Genomic DNA, 14,336 nt, shown 5'->3' on the forward strand with positions numbered 1-14,336 from the left:
TTGTTAACTGTAAGCCATATTCAAGCCAAAATACATCATCTCATAAAGTAATATTTATCATATACATGATCCTGCTCTAGGAACCATGCCAGGCTACCCCATTAAACTTGATGGACCTGAGAATAGTAAAACTATACACTGTATAATGTATTTATAGTATATAGCAAGGCAACAAAGTCCCCCGAGAAGGGAAGGCAGGAAAACTGAAAAATCATCATGCGTGTACTTGGAACTCACAGACCATTGGCAAGCTCCTTGACTATTTTGTGACTCCATTTCTTTATAAAATGGGAATAATAAGGCCTACTTCTGGTATTCCTCATAGGATATTATAAGGATTAAATAAGTAAAAGCACATTAATTACTCTGAACCTTAAAAAAAGAACTAAATAAATGTTAGGCATTGTTTTTGGTAGCATTACATAAAATCACATTAAAGTCAAAAGTCTACTGTAGTTATTTTAATGGAAGGTTAAATCCCAAGATGAAAGCAGGGTGAGATGAATAACTAAAATAAGGGCACACCCTAGTTAGATCTAGGTAACAACTAAAATTAAAACTGGAATTAGTTGCATGACTGACAGACAGTTCCTCACACAGGACAGAACTTACAAGATATACAGTCTGTGTCTATAAAGCTGGATTAAGTGCAAAGGGAAGGTGAACATGAGCCCCACCTAAGCTGAACCTTCTTGGATTTTTAAAAATTAATCTTCTTTTGATTGCAGTTTTCAGAGAGGAACTCCTACTTGGTGGGGATCATGCATCCCCTGAAGGCTATGCTACCAGGTCTCCAGTACCAGACACAGACATTTCCACCACCGGGATATTTGATGCATGCCGGCTTCAACAGCAGAGCCATTTGTTAACCTTGAGAGGTCAACTGTGATGAAATTTATTCGTTTGTTATCAAAAGCTTTACTTAGATTGTGTTCAAAATGTTGTTATAAAAGATCCAAGCCCTTGAAGAAGATACTTTCTCAAGAAAATTGTTTGGCTAAGATACTCAAAGCTAAAGCAGACACCAAGACCAAACAGAGGAGCTAAACTAATAAAACCCCCACCAGCCTCCACATCAGAACTCTCTCTAAACTGAGCAAGAGGAATCAGGAAACTGTCCAGCCCCCTCCTTCAGCTCCAGGATAGAATTTTCCTGATCAGGGAAATAACAAACTCTCTGCTAGATCACAGTATTTCTTTCTCTTTCTGGTTCTGCACTATAGATAGCCGGATACAAGAGAGCAGAGTAGAATTTCCTTTCTCTTTTTACCTTACTCACAACTATTCTTCTTTCAGTTGCTATAAGGGAATACACAGTAGAGACAGATGAGAGGATTTTTGACTCCCAAGACTTCAGCACCATAAGGTTCTCTGATGCTAAGCATGGCTGAAAGTTGAATGCAAGTCTCTAGGAATGGTTTTGACTACAGACTAGATTTCAGTCAGAGTGGATAAAAGGAAATGATTAATTAGAAAAAATATCCAAATTTAAGTAGATTTTTTTAAGTTCCAAAACAGCGTTTTTATAATCCGTATTTGGTTAAGCCCAAATTGTTTTAAAAAGAAGTTTATTTGGATAATAAGCAGAAATTACATTATTATTAACCTTTTAGGACTTGAGTAAACAACAGCTGTCTGAATCTCAGGCAAAGTACATGCCTTTTACTATTAACTATAATCCAGGGGACCTCACAGGCTTTTCTTGAAAGGTAAAAAAATCTTAGAAAGGAGAATCTCTATAATTGAAGTGCTGAAGCAAAAGGAAACCCACAAATTCTAGTTAGTAACACAACTTTCTAAGCAACATACTCCAGGGCCTTAAAATTCCTGGAATCAAATTCTTCCTTACACTTAATCTGTATCTGTTTTATCTTGGGAGATAAAAAAATAAAAAGCATGCCATCCCTTGGGAATTAACTCTTCATTTATATTAAAGCTATAAATCACCAGCCACCAAGCACTGACTGAAATTAATATCCTAGTTCCTATGCCATTTCCACTTAACTTCCAATTCACCAGTACTTATGGGGTAAAAAGAAAGTGGTAGGACTCTGCTTCTAGTTTATGAAATATAGTTGTTAAAATTCTCACTTTTGTTCCTTAGAGTTATACACACAGAGAGAGAGAAAAGAGAGAGAGAGAGAAAAAAAAGAAGGGCCGAGATTTTTAAAACTTTTTATATGTTGGTGTCTTTTGTTCCCAAAACTTTATTCAAGAAACATTAATATTTATTAAGCACTTAGTATGTTTTCCAGGTACTATTTCCATCTTAATTGCCTTGCTTTTTCATTTTCATGAGTTTCATTCCACTAGAGACCTCAGATGATCTCCCTAAGTACTACCTTTCCCACAGAAAGAAAAGAAAGAAGAAAAAAATCCAACAGCTAAAACCTGTGGTTCCTCATCTTTTTTTTGAGGTCTGTTACCAGGCAACTGAAACTTCACTCTTTCAAATGTAGAAGATAACTCAAAAGATCCTAGAAATGTTTCAATCCACTCTAAATTTCATATCTTGCCACTGCTACCTCCAAACAACTATTTAGGATCCCAAAACCCTGGCTGGTACAGAGTTTTGTTTGTTTGTTTGTTTTTTTATACTTTAAGTTTTAGAGTACATGTGCACAATGTGCAGGTTAGTTACATATGTATATATGTGCCATGCTGGTATGCTGCACCCATTAACTCGTCATTTAGCATTAGGTATATCTCCTAATGCTACCCCTCCCCCCTCCCCCCACCCCACAACAGTCCCCAGAGTGTGATGTTCCCCTTCCTGTGTCCATGTGTTCTCATTGTTCAATTCCCATCTATGAGTGAGAACATGCAGTGTTTGGTTTTTTGTCCTTGCGATAGTTTACTGAGAATGATGATTTCCAATTTCATCCATGTCCTTACAAAGGACATGAACTCATCATTTTTTATGGCTGCATAGTATTCCACGGTGTATATGTGCCACATTTTCTTAATCCAGTCTATCATTGTTGGACATTTGGGTTGGTTCCAAGTCTTTGCTATTGTGAATAGTGCCGCAATAAACATAAGTGTGCATGTGTCTTTATAGCAGCATGATTTATAGTCCTTTGGGTATATACCCAGTAATGGGATGGCTGGGTCAAATGGTATTTCTAGTTCTAGATCCCTGAGGAATCACCACACTGACTTCCACAATGGTTGAACTAGTTTACAGTCCCACCAACAGTGTAAAAGTGTTCCTATTTCTCCACATCCTCTCCAGCACCTGTTGTTTCCTGACTTTTTAATGATTGCCATTCTAACTGGTGTGAGATGGCATCTCATTGTGGTTTTGATTTGCATTTCTCTGATGGCCAGTGATGAGAGTTTCTAACTGCCCACACAATATCCAGAATGCTGCTCTGTCTAAACCCCTTAACGTTCCACAGGAATCTCCTAACAGGATAATCTTGAATCATCATTGAATTTTTTTATCACCCATGTCTTTCCATCTCAACTTATCCTGGCATGGAACAAGCTGCGACCAGTCATGGGACTGACCCAGAGCTTGATTTGAGAGATCTCTCTGTCCCTAAGCCCAAGTTTAATGTGGCAACTCTTTGAAGGAATTCTCCCCCAAGGACTATGCAAGTTGAGTCTGCACACTGTGGTTCTCTTTTTAGTTTAGCAATTGGGACTTAATTAATTTTTAGGAGCAAACAGGTTTCTGTGGAAGCCACCTAATGTCTATAGTTATCATGACTATTTTTAGTGGAGCAGATCCACATGATCTCCTGACTGGCACTGTTCAACATCTGACCAATTCGATAGTTTAAGTTGTCCTCACTGTCATCTCCTTGAATATATCAGGCTACAGCGTATTTGAAGCAGAATAAAACATTCTTGCAAGTCTAGCAAAGGAACCTAGGGGTTAGGATGAGCATCTTTCAAGTACTATCGTGACAAATGTTGTTCATATCTAATTCTGAGATTCTGCTCCCCAAAAGTGTATATATGGTCCCACATTCCTTTCAGTCATCCTCTCCATTTTTAATTACAGGGTATCAATAAAATAACATATTTTTAAAACTTTCCTTTGCATATGTATGGATTCTCTATTAAAGAGGGGAACCTTATGGAGTCCTGCAGGTTTAGAGTAAAATTCTATGTGGTTTGAATGTCAAGGAAGAAACAAGTTTGTTTCTAAATGATAGAATAGTTACTCCAGGCTAAGTTATTCCACATTTCCTTTAATTACTGGTACTGGGTTTTTATCTATCAGTACTATCAGCTTTGCAAACCTCAGGCCAACAATCACAGAAGTTGAGACAGCACCGTGAAGGGAAATCAACCTAGTCAAGCTAAAGAAACTCGCATCTGCATTTCTCCCAAGCTGAATCACAAACAGTCCACACCCATCCTGATCCCTCTTCAAATAATTTCTTCATTTACTTGTGTGGCACTTCCTGACAGTAAGGAATGGGCTTGACTGGATGAGCTATTATCTCATTAGGATTTGTGAAGGAACCAAACAGACTGGAATGCTTTCCACCAGCCCCCCTCCCACCGCCCCTCTCCATCTCCCGGCCCGGGCCACCGTTTGTACTGTTTGCCTTTTCTCAGTTTCTGTGTTGCCCAAGACAGATAGATAAGCTCCTGAAATGATTACTACCACCCTGCATTAGCTTTCAAAGCCACTAACAACTTTTCCATGTTTGGTAACTAATGTGTGATAGAAATGTTGACAATGTAAAGCGAGAACTAAACCACAGACCAGAACCTCTCAGAATAAATGGAAATCGCCCAAAGGTTCTCTGGGAGCCCCTTCCACAGTTCTGTTCAAAACACGTGTGACTTTTAAGGTAAGATTGAATTTCATTGGGTTTTAATCAGCAGGAATGCCAAGAACGGTAATATAAGTAAACGTATTGGGGTTTTCTGTTTCAATACGATAGTTTTAAAATGAATTTTATTTTTTCCACTTTGTCCTTGTAGATCCGGAAGAAAATCATATAGTCTCTAAATCTGATATCCTAGAAGAACTACAAAATTTGATATTCATTGAGAAACATGGTAAATCCCCACACAGGAGGAGATCAATGCACAATGCTGTCCCTTCACTTTGCTGCGTGTGTATTCCTGCTGCTGGAGGCTCATGTATAACAGTGTACCTGGAGCCATAAGGTCATGGCCAGGGTCTCTTTCTATGGTACAACAAGGACAGATGGATATTATAATTCAGCTTGAGAGACTAAAAGAGAAAATAAGGCAGAAGACTTGCTAAATATTTGCTTCTTTTCAGAGCCATGCTAAGTTTCCTTTGGCTGTTGATTGAAAGCCTGTTGCTGAAAAAACCCTGAGGTTGCATTGCAGCAACTGCTGTGTCTAACTAAGCCGGGCGATGCTGAAGGCACGTTGCCCCACATTTCTCCACATTGTCTGGGCTCCTAGAAATAATATAGCCAATGAGGTGCTCTTAGCAGCGTTGTTCTCGCTTGGGTTGATAAGGAGTGAACAAGTACTCCCTAGTTGACCTTTTCCTCCCAGAAGACATCAGACTGAATTAGGAATGCCTTCACAAACAAAGCAAGGAGGAAAATAAAAATGCTTACGCTTAACCATATTCAAACGTCAGTGACTGGAACAGCCTTTTTTGAGGCAACGTAGTAGAGAGTGACATTGGTTTTCATTGTGGCCTATTGGCGATAAATATGTGATGTGTACATTTAAAAGGGTAGCAGTCACTTCATCTGAGTCTTTCTTGTTCAAAACCTACTCTGTGCCTGGCATTGCTCAAGATGATGGAACTACAGTGGTTGAGAGGTAGGAGACAATGACATAAACTATTCCAACATAATTTTGGATTGTGAAGGAAACAAACAAAGATCAGATAGAGTTAATAGGGCTGCGAGGAGACGGACGGTTAGTCCATGTGGGAATGGAGGAAGAATCAGCCACACAGGGAGCCAGAGAAGCCATCCCCACAGAGGACACAGCAAATGCAAAGGCCATGAGGCAAGAAAGAACAGAAAATGCTCAGTAACTCACGGCAGAGAGGAAAGAGTTTTCTTGTGTTTCCATTACTGTTGTTTGATGATTCAGTCTGTATTGGAAAGCTGAGAAATAAAGGAACAAAAGTATACAATAAACAAGTATAGGTTAATTAATGTGTTTGCTTTTTAAATCCATCTATTATTTCAGACATTTTCTGGAGAGAAGAACAACTTTTTTTAAAAATTTTTTTTTAATGGCAACTTGATATAATGTTTGGCTTATTTTTTCTTTTGGGTGCTCAGCAAAATGCTGCAAAAATGGTCTGCATTTTAACTCTTGATTTAGATTGTTTTCTCAAACATACTCCCTGAACACATGCTGTTAAGCTACATATAGAGCCCTAGTGTTGAATCCTTTCTTTTTTCATCTTTCTTCGAGAAGCTTTCTCCTGGCAACACCTAGATTTCAATTTAAACAGACTCATGTATGGTAACAAATCAACTCCCCTAGGCACAGAGTGGACTGTGCCGGGCCTTTAACTAAGATTCCACAGGCGTCTACTGATCTAGGACTCTAATTAGGTGGAGTTCACGCATTGCAGGATGACACAGCTCTTCATAAGGCAAAGACCACCTTGTGCATTAATTAGGGCAAAGTTCTGTTTGAGACTCAGTCTCTGGACAGCCTTAGCAGAGCAGCAGGTTTAGTGTCCTTGTCATCTCTGTGTTACGGCCTTCTAAGTCTGCATCTCGCTGAGCCTTAGTCTATGTGCAGAATCAAATACGCTTTCTTCTGCTTGGTTGATTTTGATATTGCAATACATAATAAATGATTGCCAATCAATCAGCTGGATCATTGCACAGACAATCCAATCTGATCATCATGTTCACATCTGGTTATTTTATTCATTTAATGAACAAACAGGACCAACCACAAAGAATTTTCGTTCCTGAACAATAACTTAGACTCATAAACTTCCAAACAGAAACCTGATGAAAACCAATCAATTTAAGGCACATGTATACAAACATGGCATATGTAATAAGTAAAACATAAATTTGTAAAAAAACAAAAAAAAAACAAAAAAACACTTCAGAAATCTATATTTCTTATTGCATCACTGAAATAAATCAGTCTCTAATATATTCAGATTTAACCCTCTTATGCTTACTCTTGTTCACTACTCTCAGCTTGTGTTTCTGAAAAGTTTTATGTAAACCAAAGTTGTGTAAACTGAATTGTATTTCAGATACATTAATTTATTGCTTAAATTATAAATCTGTTTGTAATTAATGAAGTCTTCTCAAACATGTCTCTGATGCAGAGTTGGAATTTCATATAACAGCTTTACTTAAAAGGCAGGTTTTGTTGCAAAATTTTGTGTTTCCCAGCTAATTTGTAACAATCGTTAGTAAACCTAAATTTGTGGTCAGACTCATCCATGGAAAAACAAAAGAAAGTCTTATTTCTGTATTCTAAAAAAAATCGGGTTGGGGGAGCAGTTTGTGTTTCCAAATCATATAAGTTGGAGCCAGGGGTGGGGGGGAATGTAAATATGAATTCTCTATCATGCATATTTTCTTTTGTGAGGGGTTTGACTGCAATACGATTAAATAGAATATACTCATGTGCACTGCTTGTTAAGACAGCACTTTTTTGTTAAATGGCTATGTCAAATAAACATGATTTATGTCCCCTTTTTGTTACCCATAATCTTGTTGTCCATCTAAATCTTTGTGACATACTATCTCCAGGTTACCTGGAGCTTTGTCAAATCTCCCAGAACCCAACTTCTCTCTTTTCTCCCAACTTCTTGAAAATCTGCCTCTTGTTGTCCTATGTGAGAGAAACCTTTTATTTTTTAATGCTTTTTATATCAGAAAGACCAATGATTTATTTGAGGGAAATGTATTTAATATTTAAATACATATAAAAATAAATGGCATACAAACCGTTCTACTTATGTTTTATGAAGCTCATTAAAAGGGGATAAAATGGATTCAGAAGACACAGAAACTTAAAAATCAGCACCATTAGAACTTGAGCAGAATAAAAACTGAATGAATGGAAAACATGTACAATTTTAGTCACTGCAAATGTGAACTCACAGAAATAAGAAGATCTGGTTTCTAATTGTTTCACGTATCTGTTTTATATTCAGCGTTCTCCTCCACCTCATATTTGCTATAGAGATCTTCGTCGTCAATAGCGGTCTGCATATACCAGAGCAGAGTTTAAAAATCACCTTAGTTATGTACAAACCTCCTTTCTCATGTAAGTATTATAGAATGAGAATCTAATAAAGAATGTTAAGTGTATATTCTAAACTGCTTATTGCAAAGCTTCATCATTAGACTTGAACTCAGTCAACTTTAACGACGACTACCAGCAGCCCCTTTCAATTAATCTGTTCAAACATTACTTTTCCATACAACTAAGCTAGTTTGGAGTTGAAAAGGAAGAAAAATGTGTTTGAAACCACTGATTCTTTTTCATTCATTTTCTTCCAAATTAAAGGAAATGACACTATGTTTATTCCAAGATTTTAATAAAATTTTCTCTAAGATTTAAAAAAATGTACTACTCTGAATGTAGGTTGGGATTTTTTTTAAAGGTTGCATTATAAATCAAAACTCTTAAAAATAGGAGTTTATGGTGGAATTGACAGTATTTTAACTTTAAAGGCATGAGGGTGTCCTTTTACAGAGGCCTAAATCAAATACAGAAAAAAGTGATGTGTTGCCAGGATGTTCAATGCACTTTCCTTTAATTGCCATATATAGTTAATAGCCTGGTCATTTTTTTTAAATAAAATAAGTCAGAAAGTTGCAAGCAACTCGATTACACAATATCTTACCATGCAACATATCAAAAACAATGAATTTAATCGTTCTGTGGTCAGGGTTGAATTCAACACTGAAATCTCTTCATTGAACTTCACAGCAACAAAGAATTTCAGACTTGCAGATGACCATCTTTGAAGTTGGATAGAACTCTGACCATATTATGATTCTCTGATACTGAAAAAGGACAAAGTACAGAATCCAGTATTCCAACCAAGATTTGGGCTGATCTGAGAAACTGAAGAAAAGTACTGTGAAGGAATTGCAGATATAGAATGACTGGATAGGTCATTTGATCTTGCTTCTGAGACTGAACTTAAAAACCTGTTTCAGATTAAACAGCAATTCATTGCTTTCTTTTTTTTTTTTTCACACAAAAATACTCCTACAGATTAAAAGAAACCATCAGAATGGAAGTAAAAGAATTATGCAGTATATATTATATCTATAGGTCCGGAAAGTTCCTGAAATTTACTCAAGCTTTACTCAAAATATTGACACTATTTAGTATCAAACCAAACTCTGGGAGCACACAGAGGGCTTTCCTACAATGCATGTGATCAGGGACAGCAATGATCTTATCCCATAATATATCACAAAACAGTGGAAAAAAATCATCTCATATTTTTAGAAATCATGCTCTTATTAGCTCAAATATATAGTTTGGCAGTCAACATTTTGTGGCTTCCTCATTTTCAAAGATTATGCTGCACAAAATTGTACAGAGAGTATTTTGACTTACACATTGACTTTTTTAAATATAGGAGTGATTGTAGCAATAGCATTGATTGTAGCTTTAATTTACATTATCAAGAAAACTACACTAAATAAATTCAAACTATATTTATATAATTTTGATATAAATCTTGAATCAGATAAGTCTCAACATTTAATAAATGTTTTTAGCACATTAATTTGCATTTCAACAGTATTTTCCACACAGAAAATCTCTGATGCATATTTAATTATGGCATGGAATTTTTTATTGTACTTTCTTATGTAGTTTAGAATATACAAAATTAAATATAATTATACTTTTGTTCACAGAATAATTTTAAATGCTATTCTTCATTAATGGTCAAAATATTAACTGCTAATTATTGAAAAATTCAAATTTTTATTTCAAGAAGTAAATTAAAAATACAGAAACTTAAAAGTATACAATAAAATACTTAAATACATAATTTTAGAGGTTGTGTGAAAATAATGTCTTTATTTGAAATATTCTGAAATAAACATTTTTTCAAATGTTTAAATAAATTTTTTTCAAATAAACTTAGAACATGTAATTAGGTGAAGCAAAATCAATGATACATCAAATTACATACACATCATCAGAGGAGAAATAATTGTATCAATGTAAAAAGCTAAACCTAAAATAATAAAACTGGTAAAATTTTGTTCTTATGACTCTGGAAATATGCCATCACCACTTTATATTTATTTTTATTACACATGTGTTTAATTTTCAATTAGTTAGACTATTATTCATTCTCTTACAATTAACACCGAGCTTAAGAGTTTGAACTAAAAAAAAATCACCCAGCTGTTTCTAATGACTTAAATCCATTATACCTTGAATTCTTTTTGAAACCGAAATTCTTAGAGATTAGAAAGCCAAGTGTCCTGAGAATATTTTTGCTTAAATCTAGTCCAATTTCTGAAACAATATAAATAAACAAAAATATGCCATACATGCAAGGTACACGTTCTTAAAGAAGCTGGAAGCTTCGCTGAACTATCTTGGGACAAGAACTAAGCAGGGAGCAGAGTCGTGCTGGCACCTAGTGGCCGACGGCGGTAGGACAGTTGCCTACCTTGGCTCTCAGGCACGTTGGGAGAACACATTTTAATTATTTTAATCTATGCTTTCTATCACACATATTTGAAAGGAAGATAAATGAAAAGTATCTGGAGTAATTAATCCTAACTATGCAACCAAATGTTATGATTTTAATTTTATTCAAGGACAGAAAGAAAATTTGGAGGGGTAGAAGTGGTGGAGAGGAACAAGACCAGCTGTGGTGAAAAATATAACATGGTGAAAAGACTTGTGCAATTTTCTTTTCCCTTGATATGTTCTGCCAAACCTGGTCACACTAGTCTGTTCTCCATCAAGCAAAGAATTTTGATGAAATCGAGTGACCGGCTGTTTGTGAAGTTTAGTCTGTATTTGGGACATAAGTAACCAAATAGTACTTATACTATTTATACACTAAATTTGGAATTTTCAAACTAAAATATTACATGCAGAGGTATAGTTATTTTTCCTTCATGGCACTTTTTAGTGGGAGGGTAAATTTAGATTTGAGCCCCTCCCCTAGTCCACCCCCATCTTTTGGGACTGGGGAAGGTATGGTTCCGGTAGAGAGCTGCTTCTGCCTTAGAAGGCAATGAGTCAGAAACGCAAATCTGAGCAAAGGCGGAATTACTACTACATGCCAGAGAGAGTCACACATCAGTCAAGTCCACCAAGTGAACTCTCTAGTCTTCCCAATTGTGAGACTCTATGATTTGCTGAAGAAAGAATTCTATTATATTTTCCTACATAGGGAGATAGATTTTAGTCACTGTCCCTGTGTTTCCTTAAGACTGAGTCTCACTCTGTCACCCAGGCTGGAGTGCAGTGGTGCAATCTCAGCTCACTGCAGCTCTCTGCCTCCCGGGTTCAAGTGATTCTCCTGCCTCAGCCTCCCGACTAGCTGGAATTACAGGCACGCTCCATCACACCTGGATAATTTTCGTCTTTTTAGTAAAGACACCCTTTCGCCATGTCGGCCAGGCTGGTCTTGAGCTCCTGGCCTCATGTGATCCGCCCGCCTTGGCCTCCCAAAAGTGCTGGGATTACAGGCATAAGTCACCGCACCTGGCCCTAGGCTTGTTTTATATCATGTCTTAGACATGTAGGGGTTTATTTCAGAGCACACAAATGAACTATTCTAAGTATTCACACTATTGGAGGGCTGCTTCTGTCCCTCTGTGAGACCAAGATGAACTGCCCCTGGTAAATTGGTCCTTGTGAAAGTTTGGGGAAATGCCAGGTAACCCAGTGACAGTCCCACTTGGCTCTTTGTAGCTTACACAGTACCAAACCTGAGACAGCACTGCAAAGTCAGGTCAGAAAGGTTTCGCAAGGCTTGGAAATAAGAACAGGGTATGAGCCTTGTACCACCTGACCGGGCCTTCCAGTTAGCAAGAAGCCTTTGTTTAAAAAGCTGGCTAAGAAACCTCCTAGTAACATTTCCCTGTAACAAGTTTGATTAATTAATTGAAAAAATATATAGTAAAAGATGTTTATATTAAATATAAAATTATCACCACTAAATTTATTAGAGGAGATAAAAGGCAACAGATTGGGCCTAATTCACTCCAAGAAAAGGTTTCCATCAAAGGATACCCAATTCCCTCTGAAATCCCAAATTCACTCATAAAAATTCTGCTCTAATCCTTCTCCATTTACATCACAGAGCCATGGTCCTGTGTTGGCCTCTGTACTGAAGAGTGACCAGAGGTAAATGTAGGTGCCTCTGGCCAGTTGTCAAGGTCATATCCTGAATCCTGTCAACACCTGGGACCATAGCCCAGCATACTGTCGGACAAGGACAAACCCAGAGCCTGCCATTAATAGGGGAGGAAAGACATGTGGACAAATAGCAGACAAAAGTGATTGTCCCAGTGGGCTTTGAGAAATCGTTATGGGAGTCCAGAGGAAGAAAACTGCCTTCAGCTTGCGGTAGGAGTTGGCAGGTTGGGGGTGGAGGGCATAGGGTATCAAGGAAGGCTTTCTGAAGGAGGCAGCTGGGCCTTGAGAGATGACTAACACTTAGTAAACCACGCTGGGCGAGGAAACATTGCAGATAGTGAGAGGATCTCCTCTCTCCCTCATCCACACGGCCTGTGGAGAGCGACATCTGTTCCACAGTCTTCTCCCTGAAGGGTGGGGCTCCAAGGGCCGGCTCCAGTGTAAGCATAAACAAGTGACTACAAATGTCCTATTCAATACACAAGAAAACCCATGAACATTTGTAAAGCATTTCTAAGCCACAGAATTCATATGTGCCTCCTTAGCAAAGATAAATTTCACATTTTTCCCTTTCTCACAGTTTGTCCCATCTTCTCTCATTTTATTGAGTAGAATGAACCTTACCTCAAAAGCCAAACAAACACTGACCCAAGATGAGATGCCCTAAAGCTAGGTCCACTGCCTGAAGCTGACTCATCCCATCACAGTTCATTTTTGTTGTGTGAATCAATTCTAATTTTCGAACTGAAATATATGATGGTTTATCAACATTTTGACCTTTTCATAACACCGCTGGTACAGTTGCTGAGAACATGCCAAATCATGTTGATTTCTTCATTTTTCTAGGAGTGTCATCCTAGTCAGTCTTCTCAGGACAGCCAAAAGCCAAAATCGAAACAAAGCAAAAACCTCTTTCCCCTGACTCAGATTATTATTATTTTTAGTTCTTCAGGACTACCTGTGAGGATAAGAAGAAGTGGTTACCCAGTCCCCCAGCAAAATGTCCCCATAATCCTTTCAAACTTCTGAGAAATAAGGTATGTTATCTTCACTTAATGAAGAAATGAGACATAAAAGTAAAGAATATTGCCACAAATGGAGGCAGAAATACAAGTTGATACCATGTGCCCAAGTGAGACATCTCATGTTTAGCCTGTGTAAGACAAATTTTAACCATATGATCCAGAAAACCCACTTCTGGGCATATACCCCAAAGAACTGAAAGCAGAGACTTGAAGAGATATTTGTACCCACACGTTCACAGCAGCGCTATTCATGAGAGGCAAGAGGTAGAAGCAACCCAAGTGTTCATCGACAGATAAATGGAAAAACAAAATAAAGTACATCCATACAAATGGAATATTATTTAGCCTTAAAAAGGAAGGACATTCTGACACATGCTGCATGAATAAACGTTGAGGACATTATGCTACATGAAATAAGCCAGTCCTAAAAGGACAGATACTGTGCAATTCCACTTATATATGATATATACCTAGAATAATCAAATTCATAGAAACAGAAAATAGAATGCTGGCATCAGGGGCTGGGGGAGAAGATAATGGGGAGCTAATGCTTAATGGGTACAGAACTTCAATTTTGCAACAGGAAAAGAGTTCTGGAGATGAATGGTGGAGATGGCTGTGCAATAATGTGAATGTACTTAATGCCACTGAACTATACACTTAAAAATGGTTAAGATGGTAAATTTTATGTTATGTGTATTTTGCCACAATAAAAAACTAACATTATTTAATGAAGAAAAAAGGTGAAAAAATTTCACCATTCAAAGTCCAAAATAAGAGTTTGAATATATAAACATAAGCAAGCTAGCAATATAACCTCTAGCCCTATGATGTACCTATTATGTGAATGCTTCTGTTAGCACAAGAAAAAAGGATCAGATAAATTAGTGAATACCTCAAGGATGTAAGTAGAAACATTTTAGATTTATAGCAAGAAGCAAGTAGAATGATGTTATCAACTACTTATAAATATTAAACACATAGGAGACAAGTTTGCAA

General features: G+C 37.1%; 1 protein-coding gene across 2 annotated transcripts in view; it reads right to left on the reverse strand.

Annotated features, from left to right (window-relative positions):
• SLC25A21 (solute carrier family 25 member 21) overlaps positions 1-14,336 on the reverse strand; it is a 506,267-nt gene that overhangs the window by 257,714 nt on the left and 234,217 nt on the right. The window contains exon 2 of one of the 2 annotated variants that reach the window (XM_054529608.2): positions 6,001-6,068. The gene's annotated coding sequence lies outside the window, so the exon portion shown is untranslated. 2 annotated transcript variants of the gene reach the window in all.

This window comes from Pongo abelii, chromosome 15 (genome assembly GCF_028885655.2).
Source record: "Pongo abelii isolate AG06213 chromosome 15, NHGRI_mPonAbe1-v2.0_pri, whole genome shotgun sequence".
Classification (NCBI taxonomy): domain Eukaryota; kingdom Metazoa; phylum Chordata; class Mammalia; order Primates; family Hominidae; genus Pongo; species Pongo abelii.